Genomic DNA, 20,288 nt, shown 5'->3' on the forward strand with positions numbered 1-20,288 from the left:
TGCTGGTTTGTTTTCCCCCAAACTAAATGAGTGTTTTGAACCTCAGGGTGCCGGTTTTTTCCCCTGAAGTACGTGAATGAATCTGTATTTGGTATATCTCTTGATGCTTGTCTCTTTGCTCGCCTGAACTAACTGAATGCTAACTGAATGCTGGCTCTTTCCCCTGAACTAAATGAATGTTGTCTGTATGCTAACTGAATGCTGGATTAAAGTAAGCTGGTCAACCCCTTCACCGTGCTTTCCTTGTTTAAGCAGATAAAAAGAACCTGTGCTTTCCCGGCATCCTGGCAGCCTCCTGGGCCCCGGCAGCATCCTGGGTGCCAGCTGTGGGGGAGGGATCTTACGCCCCCACCGAAGCTGCTAGCTGGGTTGTTAAAACAAGCAAGCATAGCAATGGACCTGGAACTTGGTTTGAATCACCATTAATTATGTGTGTGACCTTTGATGAATGAATGAATAAAAAAACCAGTTACACTATGTGCCAAGCACTGTGCTAAGCAGTGGGAATACAAAGAGAAACAAGCATGAAAATACTCACCCTTAAGGAGCTTTCATCCTAGTAATGGAAGACAACACATAGTTGGAATTGGGGTTGCAAGCTTGGTGACGTGGCATGGGAATGGCCAGGAAGTGACCTGATGGGACAAGGTCTGGTCAACATAGCCTAAAAACTCACCAATAAGAGCTCAGAGTCTCAGGAGCGCCCTCAAGTTCTGGTGGGAAGACTCTGAATTGCTGGTATTGTGGTATGGAGATGGACCCAAAGTGGGTTACACATTTGCTTCCTGAAGCTGTTTTCTCATAGTAAAATGGGACATGAATCTTAAGGCCCTTGTCAACTTTCAAATTCTATTTTTTGTATTAGATTATAAGGTTTTTGAGGCCAAGTACTGTGTCTTATACATTTTTTATCTACCACACCATCCTCAACAGTATCTTGCACTTATATTATGTATTCCCATGTAAGATATGTATTGCTTCATGGGTTGTCTAAATACAGCTTATAGGAGGAATTTATAAATATCTCTGGCATATTACCCACTCCTCTCTAAAAGAAACTGTGATTGCCCACCTTCAGGGGAACAAGAGAAGGGCCAGGAAGCTAGCTAGCTGCCTTATTCTTCAGGCTCTGAGAGAGATAATGGACTAATTATATCTAACTGTTCCTCCTTCCCCATCCCCTACACTCACCAATATTGTTAGACTAAAGGCACAATTTTGGTTCAGGAAAAAAAAGCTACTTTCCTAGTCACTAGTCCTTAGCTTATATTCCCCCAGTCTGAATTCTTCTCACCAAATGCTAGTCACACAAAAGACTCACTAATAACAAATAGCAAATAGTTATTTATCCATGTAAAGAAGCAAAGACAAATCAGAAAAATTAAACAGTTCAGAATTTACCAGAAACACCACATATATGTCCTATCTTTATAAAGAAACAAAATCAAAAGTGAGTAATCCTATCTTTTCTTCCTTGTCAGTTATCACATCTACCTCAAGTATTCTTCTTTCTTCCACTAAGACTGTGTTTCCCCTCTCCCCCCACACCCTCCTTCCAGCCAACTTTTGATGACTTTATTTTCATTACCAACTTTAACTTGTTTAATACTTTAGTTAGTATTTGGCACTTTTTTTAAATTAAATTTTCTTTTTTTTGCTATGAAGTTGGCCATAATCAACAAACACAAACATTTCAATAAAAAGGAGGAATATATATGAACCTATGAACTTCTGTTATGTTGTTTTTTTAAAGTATATATAAAACCTGAAAAAATGTTGTTTGTTTTGAATGTCCTTTTTTCCTTTTGTGGATTATAAATATTTTGTTGATGCTCTTTTTAACATTTCTATCATTACTCATTAACCCTTCCACATACTCCCAAAATAGATAAATATGTTTAAGTAAAATCATCATCCTCTCAGCCGTATCTGAAAACATATGTCTCATTTTTTGCCTATAATCCATCACTCTCTTGAGGGAATGAGAGGCATGCTTCATCAGTCTTCTTAAATTACAATTGGTCACAGCATGTATCAATGTTCTGAAGTCTTTCAAAGTTCTTTTTTTTTTAACATAATTGTAATCAATGTGAAAAAATGGTTCTGGTTATGCTCACTTCACTCTTCATCATTTCATGCAAGTCTTTCCAACTTTCTCTGAATCCTTCATAATCACCGTTCCATTCCATTTACATATCTGAATTTATTAAGCCATTCTCCAATTGATAGGCACTCACTTTGTTTCTAGTCTTTGCCCTATAAGAGAAAGCATTTCTATTAATATTTTTGTATTTGTGGGTCCTTTCCTTCCATCTTGACTATTTTTTGGCAGGGGTTATACACATAATGATGAAATTGTGGGACTGAAGGATATGTACATATTACTAAGCTTTGGATATAATTACAAATTGTTTTCTAGAGTGGTTGGGATGATTCAGAGCTCTGCCAACAGTGTATTAATGTACCCAAGGTTCAACGGCCTTCCAATAATTATAAATTCTACCTTTTGTCATATTTGTCAATTTTATGGGTATGAGGTAGAAATGCAGAGTAGCTTTAATTTAGATTTCCTTTATAACTGGTGATTTAAATCACTTTTTCATATGACTTCTGATACCCTACATTCCTTAATTTGAAATCTGCCTGTTTATATCCTTTGACAACTTATCTATTGGACGACTGCTCTTATTTTTCTATTTGTACAAATTCTCTATCTATTGTGGATTTCAGACTGTATCAGAGAAATTTGTTCCAAAGAAAATTTGTTCCCCTTTATTAGCTGTTTCTCTTCTAATTCTAATGGCATTGATTTTTTTCTGGCACTATTTTCTCAGGACTCTAGTATGACCACAGAGTAATCCTCTCTTTTCTGCCCTTGCTTATATCTTATGTATATAGCGTTTTAAAATCTAAGTTGGTTGGTGAATCTCCTGTAAGTTCACATCAGTTTCTTCAAACAACTTTTCCCAATTTGTTGGAATTCTTTTCATTTGTATATTTAGAATTCCATTCTTTATAGTTTCCTTTCCCAATTAGGAAGATTTTCTCTGCATGATTTTAATCCAATGCTGTCGTTTAGTTCTTTTTAGTTGTATCCAACTCTTCATGTATGCATTTGGGGTTTTCTTGGCAAGGATACTGGAGACGTTTGACATTTCCTTTTCCAGCTCATTTTACAGATGAGGAAATTGAGGAAAAGAGGGTTGAGTAACTTGCCCAGGGTCACACAGCAAGGAAGTGTCTGAAGCCAGATTTAAACTCGGAAGATGTGTCTTGATTCCAGGCCCGGTGCTCTGTGCACTGTGGACTGTGCACTGTGCACTAGCTGCCCAGAGAGAACTTGAATGTATTTATATGAGAATTGTTCTATGGAAAATGAGTACCCCCTGGTCCTATCTAGGTTTTAGTTTGCATCAGATGATTATCTATGTTAGGTCTCCGGGTATATGCATTGTGGCTTTCTGAGTACAGGCTCACCTTTGAGAAACTTGCATTTTCTCAGAGATATGATATACAGCTGCTTTTCTTTTGAGACTTGAAACAGGATCGATGTTCCTTCCTTTTCCATTACTTCAACTCATGCTGAAGCTGGGCTTTTCTCTCCTGAAAAGGACCAAAACCTATTTGCAAATGTCTGTTCACATTAATATTAATCACAAAAACAAGGATTAATACCTAATTTTCATTTTCTCAATGGGGAATAAAGTTGTAACAACAAAAAGACAGTGAACAATTAGCAGTGGACGAGACAGCTACAAAGGTGGAATCAATTTCTTACTTTGCTGGACTGAAAAGAGATGGAACTCGGATGAGGTAGGGGTCTGCTCCCTCACCTGCATTAGAAAAAAGAAAGATTAAAGAACAAGATATTGGTTTGATACATGCATTTTTCGGCAATCTGGCTAGTACCCCTCAATCCATACTGAAATAGTAAATTAAAATATGTGTTAGAGATAGAGGACAGGGAATATTACATATCTTTAATAGATGCATTGCTCAATCCTGTCTACTAGTCTTCCTGTCTCGTGACTCAAATGGGAAATATTTCAACTTTGTCTTCTTAGAAGCCTCCAAAACCAAGTTCGAAAAGATATCACCACTGGTGGTGGTGGGGAGAGTTGGTGTTGTGGTGTTAGTAGTAGTTGGTGTTATAATGTAGTGTAGAGTGAAGTTGTAGTTGTATTGTTGCAAAAAAAAAAGAAAGTGTGAATGAAACATTTAAAAATATACAGAAGAGAACAGAAGGAAATTCAGAAGGGGAAGTAAATAAAAGCAAAGCAGTGTTGATGATTTTACTCCCACTAAATTTAATTTTAAAAAGCTGTACATAGTGGAGTAGGCCAACTAGGTGGCAGAGTGGATAAAGTGCTGGGACTGCAGTCAGGAAGACTCATCTTCCTGAGTTCAAATCTGGCCTCAGACTGTATGATTCTGGGCAGGTCACTTAACCCTCTTTGCCTCAGTTTCCTCATCTGTAAAATGAGCTGGAAAAGGAAAATGGCAAACCACTTCTTGCCAAGAAACCCCAAATATTGTTAAGAGAAGTTGGACATGACTGAAAAACAACTCAACAACAACACCATAATGGAGATATATGTTTTGACATATAATCTTTTTCAGCTCTTTGTATATGGAAGTATTTGTTGATTTTTGTCAAGTTCAATATAAAAGAAAATATTTCCCTCTTTTGAACTCTTAATACATATAGCACCAACACCACTCATTTGATATACTGGAACTTTTATTTTTTTAAAATATTTTTATGTATATATCATTTTCCTCTACTAGACAGTAAGATTCTTAAGAGTGCATCTTATATTTCTGTGTAATATTCCAAACACCTAACACATTGTTCTATATATTTCAGTAAATCAACAAAAGATGTTAATAATACTCTAGTTAAATCTGGTAGGTAGAATTACTACATGTGGTAAATGCATGAAACAGTTCCCATGATGACCTTACAAATGACCCTAGAATCTAGCCATTATCACCACTGCCATCATGGACTCACTCTGTTTTACACAGCCCTTGAGAATTCAATTGAATTTAACAAACACAGAGTGTCCATTATGTGCTGTGTACCTCACTAAGAATTAGAGACATAAAGACAAAAATAAGCTTATAAGGAGCTTACATTTTTCTTGGGAGAAAGAGCACCTGCTCTGGAGTCAGAGGACCTGGCTTCAAATCCTGCTTCTGATGTTTACTATTTATTTGATCTTGGCCAAATTTCTCCTCCCTGGGACTGAGTTTCTTCATCTATAAAATAAGGAAGTAGGACTAGACAGCTTCTGAGGTCCCTTTTAGCTCTACATCTATCACCCTGGGATCCTAGAGAAGTGAGTAATAATAATAATTTTAAAAAATAATAATTTAAAAACTTACTTCTCATAGATAAGTAAATAAAAAGCATATACAGAAAACAACAATAATTGGGCAGTCTCCTTTGACCTGTCTCAGTAGCTTCCATATGAAAGTTGTGATCAATTACTGAACCCCAAGTTGAATTATGCATGAGAAGGATTCTATGTGTCAATTGATGATTTCAGATCTCACATAACTTATTCAGGGAACAAACTAATTCTCCTAGTAATTGTCTCAGGGTAATTCTTCTGACCTCAGAATGTAAGTTAAAATCATCACATGGCAATAAAACATGTTCTGTGGAAGTGGAAAATTCTACTCAGAAATTGCACTTAGGCAGAGGCAGCATAAGATAATAGAAAAAGGCACTTATTAAGACACAGAAGACTTGGTTCTAGGCTCACCCCTACTACTTCCTGTCTTTGCTTGGGAGGTGAATGAAGCTCTTCAATTTCTTAATTTGCAAAATGAGTTGGATCAGATGATCTCTAGGATCCCCTTCTATTAGAAAGTTTTGGGAGAGGATTCTGGGAAGATGGCGGAGTAGATCAGAAAATTTCAACCTCTCAAGATTTTCCTCCAAAAAAGAGATAAAATAGTGCTTCTGGGAGAACATAAAGTCCTGAAAGCAAGTAAGAGTAAGGGCAGAACTGGGGATCTCCTGGGACAATCTGAGAAGATCTGAAGAAAAATCCCAGGACCAGATTTCTTCCCTGTGAAGAGTAAACACCTCCAGGCTAGGAACCTCAAACAAGTGGCAAGTTCTGGGTTAGCTAGGTTGGGAGGCTGCCTTTGCCCCAGCCACAGGAACTTTTACCCCCTGGGGACCTTGAGGGGAGTTGGGCATCTGACTGGGGGAGGATGTAGGGAACCTTTGCTGACAAGGAATGCCAGCTGTGCTTTGGAGAGGAGCAGGGTGAGAAGGAGCTAGCACAAGCCTGGTGAGTGCAGAAGCACTGGGGTGGGACATGCTGGCTGTAGGCTCTTACAGGAGCCTGAAGGTCTTGGTTTGAATTCAAGGTCAGAAGTGAGAAGTAAAGAGGATTACAGGCCAGAGGCACCATCCCCCATAACCCAGGATTAGAGATGATTGTAAAAACTAAATCATTACAAAAAAAAATGCACAGGCAAAAGAGATTTAAGAATCCAACCATAGAGAGCTACTGTGGGAATAGAGAAGACTCGAGTTCATCTTCAGAGGAGGATACTGAAGCAAAGAAACCCTCTTCTATCCCAAAGAGTAATGTCAAATGGTCACTTGCTCAAAAAGAATTCATTGAAGAACTTTAAAAAAGACTTGAAAAATCAAATGAAAGAGATTGAGGAAAAATTAAAAAGAAAAATAAAGGGGCAGCTAGGTGGCGCAGAGAGTAGAACACCGGCCTTGGAGTCAGGAGGACCTGAGTTCAAATGTGAACTCAGACACTTGACACATTTACTAGCTGTGTGACCTTGGGCAAGTCACTTAACCCCAATTGCCCTGCCAAAAAAGAAAAATAATAATACAAGAAAAACAAGATTATGACAAGAAAGTCAACCAATTAGAAAAGGAGATCTAGAATCTTGAGGGAGAAAATGACTCCTTGAAAATCAGAATTGGGCAAGGAGAAGCCAGTGAAGTCATAAGAGATGAAGAAATTAAAAAATAGTAACAACCAAAACATAACAAATGAAAAAAATAGAAGAGAATTGAAACATCTCATAAGAAAAACAACGGATCTAGAGAACAGATCAAGAAGAGAAAACAAGAATAATTGGACTACCTGAAAGTTCTGATCAAAAAAAGAATCTTGATATAATAATACAAGAAATAATTAAAGAAAATTGTCCTGAAACATTGGAACAAGAGGGAAAAGTAGAAATAGAAAAAATCCACCGATCATTACCTGAAAGAGATTCTACGAGGAAAACTCACAGGAATATTATAGTCAAATTCCAAAACCCCCAGATCAAGGACAAAATATTATGAGCAACAAGAAAAAAAACAATTTATATATGACTGATGGTACCACAATTAGAACCACCCAAAGACCTAGCGTTGGCAACATTAAAGATCACAGGTCTTGGAACACTATATATCGAAGAGCAAAAGAATTGGGCCTCTGGCCAAAAATATACCCAACAAAGCTAAGTATAATTCTGAACGAAAAAAAAATGGACATTTGATCACCTGTCAGACTTTCAGGACTTTGTTAAAAACAAACAAACAAACAAAGCCCTGAACTCAATAGCAGATTTGACATACAAGAGCCAAGAGAAATAAAAGGTACATACCAATGACCAATTACAAGGGACTCAGGATAGAATGTTTACCTTTTATGTATAGAAAATGTAAAACCTATGTCTAAGATTGTTACTAGTAATTAGGTAGCTTATGAGAAAGATTGGGGTGGATGTGAGTATGATATAACTTCGAAAAGTAAAACCATTCAAGGATAGCTAAAAGAGCAATTTTCTTATACAAATGAGGTTCAAGAAGAAGAACCAATACAGAGGAATTAGATGGGGGAGAGGGGCTGTTGGTTCTGTAAACCTTGTTTCACTGGGAATGGGTTTAAGAGGGGAAAATACATATACATCTAAAGTCTTCTAAATTTGGAAAGAAATAAAACTCTAAGAGTATTGGGAGGGGAGAGACGATAAAGGAGGGATCTTTAGAGGGGAGGGTGAGGGAATAGTTTAAAAGGGGGATATAAAAGGGTGTTTAGAATTAGGGGAATAAGAAGAAAAGGGAGGAAGCTTTAGAGAGGGGGGACAGAATAGGTCAAAGAGGTGTACAAAAGGGTGTTTAGATTTAGGGGAATGGGAGGGAAAGGGAAAAATTGCTGGAGTGGGGGTAGGTTAAACAATAAGAGGCTGAGATAGCAGGTAGACATAAAGTAGAGGAATTAGGAGAGACAGGAAAAAAAGAGATATGTACAAACATAAAAATAAAGATTAGGAATAGAATTTCTTAGGGAAAGTATATGTTTATATACATATATATGTATGTATGTGTATACGTGTATGTATATATCAATACCTATATATAAATATATCCATGCTCAAATGTAGCCTTGGGGTGGCAGGTAGGAGGGAGGAAGAGGGAAAAAAGAACAAAGTAAAAAGTGTACAGCAGAGAACAAAAGAAAACCTACAAAGACGCAAAGAAGAGATGAACAGCTTTCAACATAATGCACAGTATTTAATGTATAGCCTTTCTTGAAATAAAAAACTATTGTTATATATTCTGAATCCTCTCCTATGTTCTGCACATGACATCTTTTCTTTTCTTATTTTATATTTAAGTTTATAATATTTTTTTCTTTTCTTATTATGTATTTAAGTTTTAGTATTTATCTAAATTAAAAAAACAACAACAACAAAGTGCAACCCTGGAAGGTCACTTAGCCATAAAAAAAAAGAAAGTTTTGTGATTTTCTGAGATAGTGCCAGTGTGTCTGCTGACTATAGTGACTCATCATATATAAGTTATGATGAACTTTATTGCTAGGAATCATGTCATAGGTCCTTGGCAAGTTATTTTATTACTAAAGCGAAAACACTATCAGGAAATATCCTTTTTCGCTCATCACATTCCTCCTCCAAATACAAATTCTTTCTGTTTTCTGGATGATCTTTAATTCAGTGTATTTTTTTTTTGCGTTTAATCTTAATTTGTAATATATTCCTCTAAAAACAAGGTCATATCATTTCAAGCTCAAACTAATTATACTCACAAAGCCTTACTCCAGGGCGCAAGTCCATACTTGTGAGTTACAAGGTGCATTGCCAGGTTTTTATAAAGGTTTGATAGTAAACATATCTCCTTTAAAAGGAGTTGTAAACAATTAAGCTCCCTGCTACATATACATCTGATGATGTCAAATGTGCTTTCAACTTCCTCCTAAATTTCAAAATAAAACTAATTAAAGTGTGGCTTGGTGGTGTGTTTCTTTGCAGAAAATATCTTCAAGTCATTGATATATTTACTTTTGAAATTTTAGATTACTAAGAATGTCACAAAATGCTGGGGGACGTAGGCAGTTGTACAAAGAATCTTCTTCTATTTGCAGAGAGATTCTGTGTGTTGGGTGCTATAGTCCCAGATCCCCTGTATAAATGACATACAAAAAATGACAGTGGGGTGTGCATATTAAATCTATCACATATTCATTAAATTTTAAGCCCATGTCTGTATTCATGAAATGTTAATGGTGATATATCATTAAAAGTAATGTAGAATGGAAGGAGTTACCTTGTATAACCATGTCTAGAGGGGGGATTCTTAGCTAAAAAAAGGGATAGAGGTGATCATACCAGACAAAATGGCTGATTTTAATTGCAGAAAATTAAAAAGCTTTTTGCATGAACAAAATCATTGAAGTTAGAATGAAATGAGAACCAGTTAATTAGTTAAGACTTTTAGCAAATATCTCCAATAAAAGTTTGATACCCAAGATATATAGGGAATTGATGCAAATGTAGCTAGGTTTTGAGCATGCTCAATTCACCTGAGATGGAGGCACTTGTATAGGAGATGGCACGGATCTGCTTCTGGTGGAAGACATTCTTCATTCCCCTACCACATGGGTGAGAATAGCCTCTTTCCATGAGCTGCATAGCCAGAATTGCTGTGCCTTTAAATCTACCTGATTGAGGTACAGTTATTCTCTCTCTTTCCAGTTTTGTCTAAGGGTAAAGGTCTTATTCACCCATGTAGAAACCTGGAGAGACTCATATGAACCGATCCAGGGCAAAGCAAGCAGAACCAGGAGAACAACTGACAAAATAACTAAGATAGTCATTAATTATGACCTCAGAGGACTTGATGGTAAAGCATGTTTCCTGCATTTAGGCAGAAAGGAAGTGAACAATAGGTGCAGAATGAAGTATATGTTTTCATCCATTCAACTTGTTGATTTGTTTTGCTTCCTTGTACTAATTTGTTATGAAGGATGGGTTCCTTGGGGGAGGGTAGAGTCATAATGAAGTCAAAGTGATGTAGGAAAAAAAAAAGAACTTCAATAAACATTTTAAAGGATTGAATAGTGGCAGAATTGGTCTAATAATAATAGCAATGCAACTTATATTTATAAAGAATTTTAGGTAAGACAAAGTGTTTTGCTCAGAAATATTCTGATTCACATTTTAGTTATGAGGAAACAAAGGTTGAGAGAAGTTAATGACTTGACCAGGGTCATCAAGTTAGTGAACCAAGACTTGAACCACTTTTTTTCTGGCTCCCTGTCCTGTGATCTTTCCACTATATTACTGTGATACTTCCTCTTAGCTTAAAATTTTATTAAGGTAGGTATTCTCGGTTGTGTATTCATTCAGTAGCAAGCCAAATCCACAACAGAAAGGGAAACCTGTCCCATAAATATTCTCAGACTCCTAGAGTTCTCAAATCTCTGCAAATGAGCTGGAAAAACTATTCCTTGTGTGGGAACATATTAAAAATTTCTTTTCAGTTCAACTGAAAATATTAAAAATTCTTCTTTCCCTCAGTCTAACATCTTTTTCAAACTTTTCCCTTTAGGAAAATATAGACAAGGTTAAGGACAAAGGCTTAGGTAGAAAAAGAAATGTCTCTTGCCTAGTTAAGATCATTGTCTTCTTCTCCATCCCCTGAAGAGATGGCACTGTGATTCCCTCTTCTCTATTCACAAGGAATTAAGATATTGATCATAGGGAGAAAAAAAAAAATCAATCTTTCAGCTGGGTGGACAAGAAAGGAATTGAGTAGTAGTAGTTAAAGTTTCAGTGACTATTTTTTCTGGAATGCTAAACTCCAAACTGTATTTTAACCCTTTCCTTGTTCAAGAGTCTGATAAATGTTAACTCAATTTGTCTTAGAAGAGAGCTGTCCAAGCACATGGGGGTGGTGCGGGGGCCGTCAGTTTGGGCATTTCTTTCTTTAAGCTAGAAATGCTTGGATTTAAAATCATGATAAATTAATTTTTAAAAAAAATTCTGTCAGACTTGTACCTAGAACATAGATTGTAGTGGTAATATATTTTTTCAGTACTTGTGATGTGTCACTCTAGAGCAAGAATTGAGTTAGGAGAACTGGGAATTGTTTGTTACAATAGCCTACTGACTAGTCTCCTTGTGATCTTACATGTTGATTTAATTTTTTACAAAGGAAACAGTTCAGAAACAAGACAAGAGCAATATGAGTGGCGGTTCAATAGTGAAGGGGTTATTAGAAGGTAAAGGACACTTGTTCTGTCTTATTCCCATCCCCCCACTCTAGATACCTAGTTCAGGCTCAAGCCCAAAGTAAGTCCATTGAGGTTTCTACAGAGATGTCAAGGTGGGACTTCTCTGGTAGGAAGCTACTCTGGAAGCACATTTGGAGGCTTGAAGAAGAAGTTTACTATAGTGGAAAGAGTATAGGACAGAGGTGGGGAATCTGTGGCCTTCTAAGCCCTCCAGTACGGCTTTTTGACTGAGTCCAAGCTTTACAGAACAAATCCTTTGATTAAGGGGATTTGTTCTGTGAAGTTCGGATTCAGTCAAAGGGCCACATTTGAGGCCTTGAGGCCACAGGTTCCCCACCCATGGTATAGGACTTGGAGTGAGAAGACATGGCATGAAACATATTATGTGTGACTTTGGAGAAGTTATTTAACCTTTATGAACCATAGATTCTTGTTCTATAAAATGGAGATAATAATATTTGCATCATTTCCCTTATAGTATTGTTGAAGGGAAAATGCTTTGCAAACCTTTGAGTTTGTAAGTTTGAGTTACTGTTACTAGCTTTTACTAAGATTGGTAAAGTACTGAGATGTAGTCATCACCAGAACTGTCCATGAGATTCTTCCCCACTGGGATGCTACATAGCCACAGGATATCGAATAAATCTATCCTGCCTTAATGGGAAGCTGTTTCTCAAGTATAATCTTTGGGCCTCATCCCTTCCTTCCCAAGACTTTTACTCTGATTTAGTCTTTTCACCATAAGAAAGTAGCAAGAATGCAATGAGATTCCAAATGATTTACTTGAGGACAAAACAGGGAGTGCTATAACCAGAAGCTTGTCTTATTCAGTAGTCAAAACCTGGGGAGCACCAGGGTAATATCAAATCTTTTCTCTTTTTTAGACCTCTACTTAGGGACTTGGTGGGTGGATAAAGCTTTTCCCTTCCCTTCATCTAGGGAATTAGGATTGTAACCAAGTTAGCTAAAGAATCTCTTTTTTTTTCCTGGTAAATTCACATTCATCATAGTCATGCAGAGAATTTCTCTTCCTCCATCTCATTAGAAATCAAGGCATCCATTTATAATACCACCCTTTTGATCCTCCATGCCCTTTCTGGGAAGGAGTTGTCTGAACAATCCTAGGACAAAGGAGACCTGGCAGTTGAGAGTCACTTGAGCCATTTTCACTTAGGGGATGGAATAAGGAAGGTCAACTAGGACTTTATCTAAAAATGTCCCTCCTCATTGGGCAAGTTTTCCTGAAGGTTGAATCAAAGAAACTGCTGGACCCAAGATCCTTTCCTCTTCCTAGGTGACAAGAATTTATCATGAGCATTGGTCTTTAGGAAGAGGGACTTCCATCTTCAGTAGTCAGAAGAATAACAAATGAAACTCATTTCAGAAATTCAGGCAAGCATTTGATAATACTTTATGTCTGAGGATTATATGGGACATAGAAAATCGACCTGATGTGGTGGTTATGGGCCCAATCTCAGGCCTCCTTTGAGGGGAATTGGGAGCCCTGATCAGAGGCAATCCTGCAAGGCAGGGGGATAGGAATAAGAAAGAATGATATGTTCTTTGAGAATTTTGCTGGTGGCTTCTGCAATGGTAGCCTTGTCTGACACCCTAATGCCTGAATATGTGTTCACTTGCAGGAAAAGTAAACTTATTGTCCTGAGATGGGGGAAGTAGTCAACATAGACAATGTTCTAGTGAGACTCAGGTCAAGATACACATGGGATTTTGCCATTCTGATTTTTTAGAGTTGTGTGCTCTAATTGGTATAAGGAGCAATTCTGGGCAAAAGTAGTTGCTGTGTTGGTAGTTAAGAGGTTCATATAACCTAATACCCATGACAATGTGGTGTCATGCAACATATGCAGATTGGTGATGGATCCATTTCCTAATCTCTGTCTTTATTATAAGGGTGTCAATCCGGTCATTAAATTCAGCAGAAAATATAAAATGTCTCTGATGTACACCGACATGTCTTCAAAATTCTATGTGGGAGATACTAGTGAAATTTCTCAACTGGTCCTGATCCCCAAAGGGAGAGCCTTTGACTGTCTTGTCCTGCTTTCTCCAGGCCAAAGATCTCTTGACCATGACCACTGCTCAGGAATCAGTGTAGAAGCTCTTATCTACTCTGTTACTCAAGCATGCCTCAAAAAGGAGCCATGTAGCTCAACAGTCCACTGGAAGGAATTGCCAGGATCTCTCAGGGCATCACTTGTTGTCAGATAAATGACCAATGAGGTCCAGTTGCATATGCCCCTCTTCCAGAGGGTAGAACTGTCAATGAATCAGGCAAGATGGAATTTCTCAGGAGCCAGATCCTCACAGGCAGGGGCCCATGGGGTTAATAGAGAAGGCGAGGCATTGGGGATAGAACTGGTGGCCCTACTCTTTTGCAGAGTCACAATCTGTTCATGAAGGGTATTAACACCTGAGAGAACTAGGTGAGCATGATGTTGAATTTTAAAAATAAAAATTTTATTTTAAAAATTCTGAACTTAAACACCATTACTACTACTAATAAGCATTTCCACATACACAGCAGAACCACAAAAGACCATTCTATATGAAACCATGGATCTCCATTAAATATGTTTTTTAGAGAATATACAATTTTTGAGTGAGCTCTGATATTATTGGCTGTTGCCTCTCATGGCCCTTTCCCTCTCCTGCTGCTCGAGGAGCCAGCCGCCACCATGAATGACACTGTAACCATCAGAACCAGGAAGTTCATGACAAACTTCTTCAGCATAAACAGATGGTTATAGATTTCCTTCATCCTGGAAAGGCCACAGTGCCTAAGACTGAAATTCGAGAAAAACTGGCCGAGATGTACAAGACAACTCCAGACGTCATTTTTGTCTTTGGATTCAGAACCCATTTTGGTGGTGGCAAAACTACAGGCTTTGGCATGATTTATGGTTCCGTTGACTATGCAAAGAAAAATGAACCAAAGCACAGACTTGCAAGGCATGGCCTGTATGAGAAGAAAAAGACATCAAGACAGCAGCGAAAGGAACACAAGAACAGAATGAAGAAAGTCAGGGGTACTGCAAAGGCAAATGTCGGTGCTGGCAAAAGGAAGGATTAAAAGGCACTATGGATGATGTTTATCCGTAAAGATAATTTATCATCAGAGCATAAATAAACTATGTAAAAACTTCAAAAAAATTATATCCAATAAATTCCAAATGTTACTTTGAGATGACTTCTACTTGTCTGTGCTTTCTTCTGAACTTTCTTCTGTGCATTTAAAAATGTATCAATGGCCTTCTTTTTTGAAATACCTATTGCTAACCCTCTCCTCTTCCTCACTCAACTCCAGTTGAAAAATAAAACATTATGATCCATAAGCATAGTTAAGCAATATAAATATAGAAGGTGTTCATGTACAAAAATGTATGTCTCTACACCTTGAGTCCTCTATGGGACACGGGACATGGGTAACATGCTTCATCATAGATCCTCTGGTGACCTGACTAGTCATTGCTTTGATTAGAGTTATTAAGTATTTCACAGTTGTTTGTCTTTATAATGTTGTTATTGTATAAATTGTTTTCATAGTCATGCTCACTTGCTACATCAGTTCATACTAACAATGATTCCCTGAAATCATCTTTTTGATCATTTCTTGTAGTACAATAATATTCAATTACATTCATATACCTCATCTATTCAGCCGTTCCCCCATTGAAATGTCCCTTGTCCTCTCTCCTCCTCTCCTTTCCTTTCTTTTTGGTTGTAAATCTATATCTTCTGCCTTTTGGAATACATTCCAGGATTACTTCTCATGAAACATAGAAGCTGTCAAGTCTCATGTGATCCAGACTACATTTCCTTGGTACTTTTTATGTGATTGCAGCATTTCTTCTTTGATGTGGGAACTCTGAATTTTAGCTGTGAGAATCCTAGCTCTTTTCTCAATCCTAAGGCTATCTTACCACCCTGAAGCTTTCTCAGGAGAGCCTTCTTCTCTAGCTACCTTCAGACACAAAGCCTTAAAGTCTACACTAGTTTCCAGCCTGTCTTTTGTTGCACGGAAAGGCTGCTGGCTTCTTTTCTTACACTGTGGTGGCTTATCTGGAAGTCCCCTTCCTCACTCATTGTCTATGGTATACTGACTGGTCGTTTGTGTGTGTGTGTGTGTGTGTGTGTGTGCATGTGTGCAGTTATCACATGGAAGAAAGGTGAATTTAGGGTTTTTCCTTCAGTAGGTATGTGGGAACTGTGTATGGCTATGTTCAAGAAGTCATCTTGGCCAGAAATCTCAAACCATTTCTATTTAACAGTGGAGGCATTCTGTACCATATCTCTTTTGTTAGAGAGACCATTTTGCCTTGCTCAACTCAAAATATAACTTCAGATGAAGGGTGTTGGATGGTTCACTTTAGATCTTCCTGGACAGCTATCTGTTCTTGGACAGTCTCCAGCTTATCAATGCCCTTAAACTGTAATGCCCAGATATTAATTTAATACCCCAGATGAGTTCTGATTGGGCAGAGTACAGAGGGACCATTATCTCCCTATTCCTGGAAGCTTTGTCTCTCTTGATGTAGCCCAAGATTACATTAGTTTTTTGGACTGCTATATCACACTGCTGACTAATGTTGACCTTGTAGACCACTAAAACCTCTGGATCTTTTCAGAATCTAACTGTGCCTCCTCCATCTTATGCTTGTAAAGTTGACTTTTTTTTTACAAAGTACAAAAATTTATATTTATCCCAACTGAATTTAATCTTATTAGATTCAGCTCAATACTCTAGTATATCAACATGCTTTAAATACTGATGGTCATCTACTGCCTTCATTAACTATCCCTCTGAGCTTTGTGTCATATACAAATTTGATAAGCATACATGAGATGGTTCAGGCAACTCCAAGAAATTCCATTTGGTCTTAGCACAATAGCCAGTCACTGTAAAGCCTTGTATAAGTACTAACTCCTAAGAATTTATAATTCCATTCTCACAATACACCTACCCCAATTAGCCATTACCACAACCATGTGGGGATCTTCTGCTTGTGTCCTCCTAAGAAAAGATGCCTCCTTCCCCTGGGTCCTGCTCCTAAAACCATGGATGAAAACTTGTATACCCCTATAGGCCCACTGGAGGTCCTATTGTATGATAGTAACCTGGATGCTAGCATGTGCTTGCCTTTTATTTGACAGTCACTCTCTTTCTGAGCAACCATGAATCAAACATATGACCCTTGGTTACCTATTGTTCCTATGGCTGGGATGAGACGAGCCTTGGAGAAATCCCACCATTAGCCTTAAATTGGTCTCAGCCCAGAAGTTCTTCAAGTCTAGATCTAGATTGTTGACTGATTCAAGACTGTCTAGTTGGACAAAGGCTTTTGTGAATCTCTCAAGATAGAGCCTTATGGTATCAACATAGATTTCCTGATATAGTTTTACTAGCATCCACTTAGACTGGTGATCAGTCTTCTTTTTCTCAGTCCAGTATTTCAGGAGCCACACATAAAGTTCCTTATGGGAGAAGATGTCCTCACCTTCAGCCAAGGGAACCAGATGTTGGATGCTATGCCTCTTTCTCCAGAGTGTCTATTTGTGTGGACAGTTGTATTTGCCTGGAATGTTACTAAAGACCTGTCCTGATCTTTCACTCAAATTTCACCAGCTGAAGAATCCATGCTCTTCTGGTGGTTTGGGAGGGACATATTTAAAGCCTGACACTATTCAACTGGGGCTCTGCTAAGAAGGCAGGCTCTAATTATTACCTTTGCAAGATGTTCACAGAATATAATGTACAGTACACACACAGAACTATTTTACTATTACACAAGTTTATTAGGACTGATGGTGCGCTAACAAGACATACTCATCAAAGAATACAATCAAACTTTATTGACTATTCCACGATGCAAACATTAACCCCTCTAGGAACAAAACACCAACCAGAGGCCCAAAGTTTCCAGTAAGTATGTGTCATACAGTGCTCATGACAGTGTTTCCTTTTCTGCCCAGCCAGAGGCCATGTGCCTCCCTGCCAGGTGGCATTCTGGAAAGGCTCCATCAATCAGCAATGCTCTCAAGAGAACATGAAATGATTGAATTTCCAAGTGTGGGGAATGAAGGAGTCTGTCCTGATCATGACCTAGAAGCAGACTGATGACTGGGCCCTCTGGTAGCATTTTGTGGTTCTGGATAAGGGTGTTTACAAGTTACTTTTAAGTTCTGATTGACGATTGATTACCTAAGCTTATAATGAAAGGAAACTACCAATCAAAGCTTCAGTTTCCTAATGCCATTACTGTGGGAATTGAGTGAACCACACCAACTCCATCTGGCTCAGTTCCCTTTCTATTCAGTTATGGGTCTAGTCCAATTTTTTTCTTGTGAGGAAACTTTATTCAATTACGGAAATTAAGAGAGAGCCTTATTACATTGTTTGAACCTATCCCTGAGTGTCTGGGAAGCTAGACCACCTCTACCCATCGCTTAGAGACTCCTAACTAAGGGACTAAGTTATGCTGACCAGAAACCCAGTCAGATCTGAAGATTGATTCAATGAGTTATCTCAAAATTATACATCTCAAGCAACCCATATCTCACATCTGAAAACTGGCCCTGTACTGGTCAGTCAGTTATTGTTTCCATATTCTTTCGATTGAATACAGACACTCAAGGAGGATAAGTTGCCTCTTTTTCTGATTTCAGGGAACTGCACCTGTTTGCTCTACCCCTCCCAACTTGGAAAGTCCCTAATCTTTCCAAAATTAGAAATCAGATTACCTAATTTTATATCCTGGTTCATTGTTTTCTTTTAATTAGTTGTCTTATTTTATTAATTTTTTTAATGCATAAAAATCTGTCTCATTCTATATTCTGTCTTTGGACTGACTGGGGAGTCCATTGACCCATTCAGTATGCCTGTTTTGCTATTTGCTAGTTTTTGTATAGCTTGAATTGTTTCCTTAGTTATTCTATTGCATTACCATGTGTGTTTTTTATTTACTAGAGTCTGGGGACACACACATCTTTAGTTGTTATTTATTTAGTTGTTATTTATTCTATTGCATTACCATGCGTGTTTTTTATTTACTAGAGTCTGGGGACACACACATCTTTAGTTGTTATTTACCAATAACTCAAGTGCTTATCTTATTACAGAGGAAAAAAGCCCAGATTATATAACAAGTACTTAGTTATAAAATGAAGACTTAAAACCAAATGAAGCTGTTCTTCTTAAATTAACATACCTATTTCCACTACTTTGGGCATAGGAGGATCAGAAATGGAACTGTACAGGGTACCACCAATATGATCCTTTTGGGAAGTTCACCTTCTCCCTTGATGAGAATCATCAAGGAACCAACTGTGATGAGAACATATCTTTATGGAGCCAGATATGTTTAACCGCTTATCTTAGCAACCTAAAAATACTTGAAGGATGATCCCCACATGGGACCTCTGGCTCTGAAGAAGTAAATATTATATAAGTTGAAGGAACTCTTTTACTTTGAGGAGCTCTACAATGGCCTCTTTGGCCACATCCTCACCAATTATTATTCCAATGACTCATCAGGTGTTATTTAAATTTCTTCTGCAGGCTTCTGGCCTCCTTGGTAGGGAAAAGATGACCACACTCTAACCCTTCTGTGGAAGAAGTCACTCCTTGGTGGGCTATTTATAAGGAGTTCCAAAGGTCCCTTGCTATTTGGGTAAGTTTCCAGTTCTCATCCTCATTCTTACTCCCATTCTCTTCCTTTATATTGCTCATCTAAGTATATTCCAACACATTTTTCATTAAGATTTCTGGGATGAGGAATATACTTCCTACCTATAGCTCATCACTCCCATTAGTATAGGCCCTTTCATTTGTGCTATTACACAGTATTGCCCGTGTGCCTTCAGGGCAACAGACTTAAAAACCAAGAGCTTTCTTGAGTTCTGGAATGTTCAGGGACAATTCACATTTTATTTTCCTTATGCTAGTGAACAAGGGTTTTTTTTGTTTTTTTTTTACCATTAACAATAGCCAGGGAATATTTACCATGGCCATCTTTTTTATCCTCCGTGTCAACTTTCTTTGCTTAGAGACAAAGATGGCAGCTGGATGGCTCAGTGGATAGAGTGTTGAGCGTAGAGTCAGGAAGACCTAAATTCAGATCTGGCCTCTGCCACTTACTAGCTGTGTGACCTTGGACAATTCACTTAATCTTTCTTTGCCTAGGAGGTAGCTAGGTGCTCAGTGGATAGAGTGCTAGGCCTTGAGTCAGGAAGACATTAGTTCAAATCCAGACTCAGACATTTACTAGCTGTGTGACCCTGAGCAAGTCACTTAATCTCTGTTTGCCTTAATCCACTGGAGAAGGGTATGGCAAACCACTCAAGTATCTTTGCCAAGAAAATCCCATGGACAGTATGGTCCACAGAATTATGAAGAGTCAGACATGACTGAACAGTAACAACAAGACTAATCTTATTAGGTCATTGGAGACCATTGAGAGGACTCTCCACATACAGCTATGGTTGTGTAGCTACAGAATACACCAGGCTGCCATATACAACCATTTGATTAGGCAAGGCTAGCCTTGCCTTGAATCGTCTTCCAGTTTTAGTCCCAAAGTTAGCCATGAGGTCATTGCAAATCAATCCTATTACCTAATGCTAAATGTTGTGGGCTAGGAGTGACTTGCATCAGTCTGGTGATTTAAGCTTGGAACTAGAATGAGAGGAGATACTCAT

General features: G+C 38.0%; 1 pseudogene; it reads left to right on the plus strand.

Moving 5' to 3' along the window:
- The first annotated feature begins 14,236 nt into the window (after positions 1-14,236).
- LOC118834301 lies at positions 14,237-14,664 on the plus strand (annotated as a pseudogene).
- Positions 14,665-20,288: the final 5,624 nt, after the last annotated feature.

This window comes from Trichosurus vulpecula, chromosome 1 (assembly GCF_011100635.1).
Source record: "Trichosurus vulpecula isolate mTriVul1 chromosome 1, mTriVul1.pri, whole genome shotgun sequence".
NCBI lineage: Eukaryota > Metazoa > Chordata > Mammalia > Diprotodontia > Phalangeridae > Trichosurus > Trichosurus vulpecula.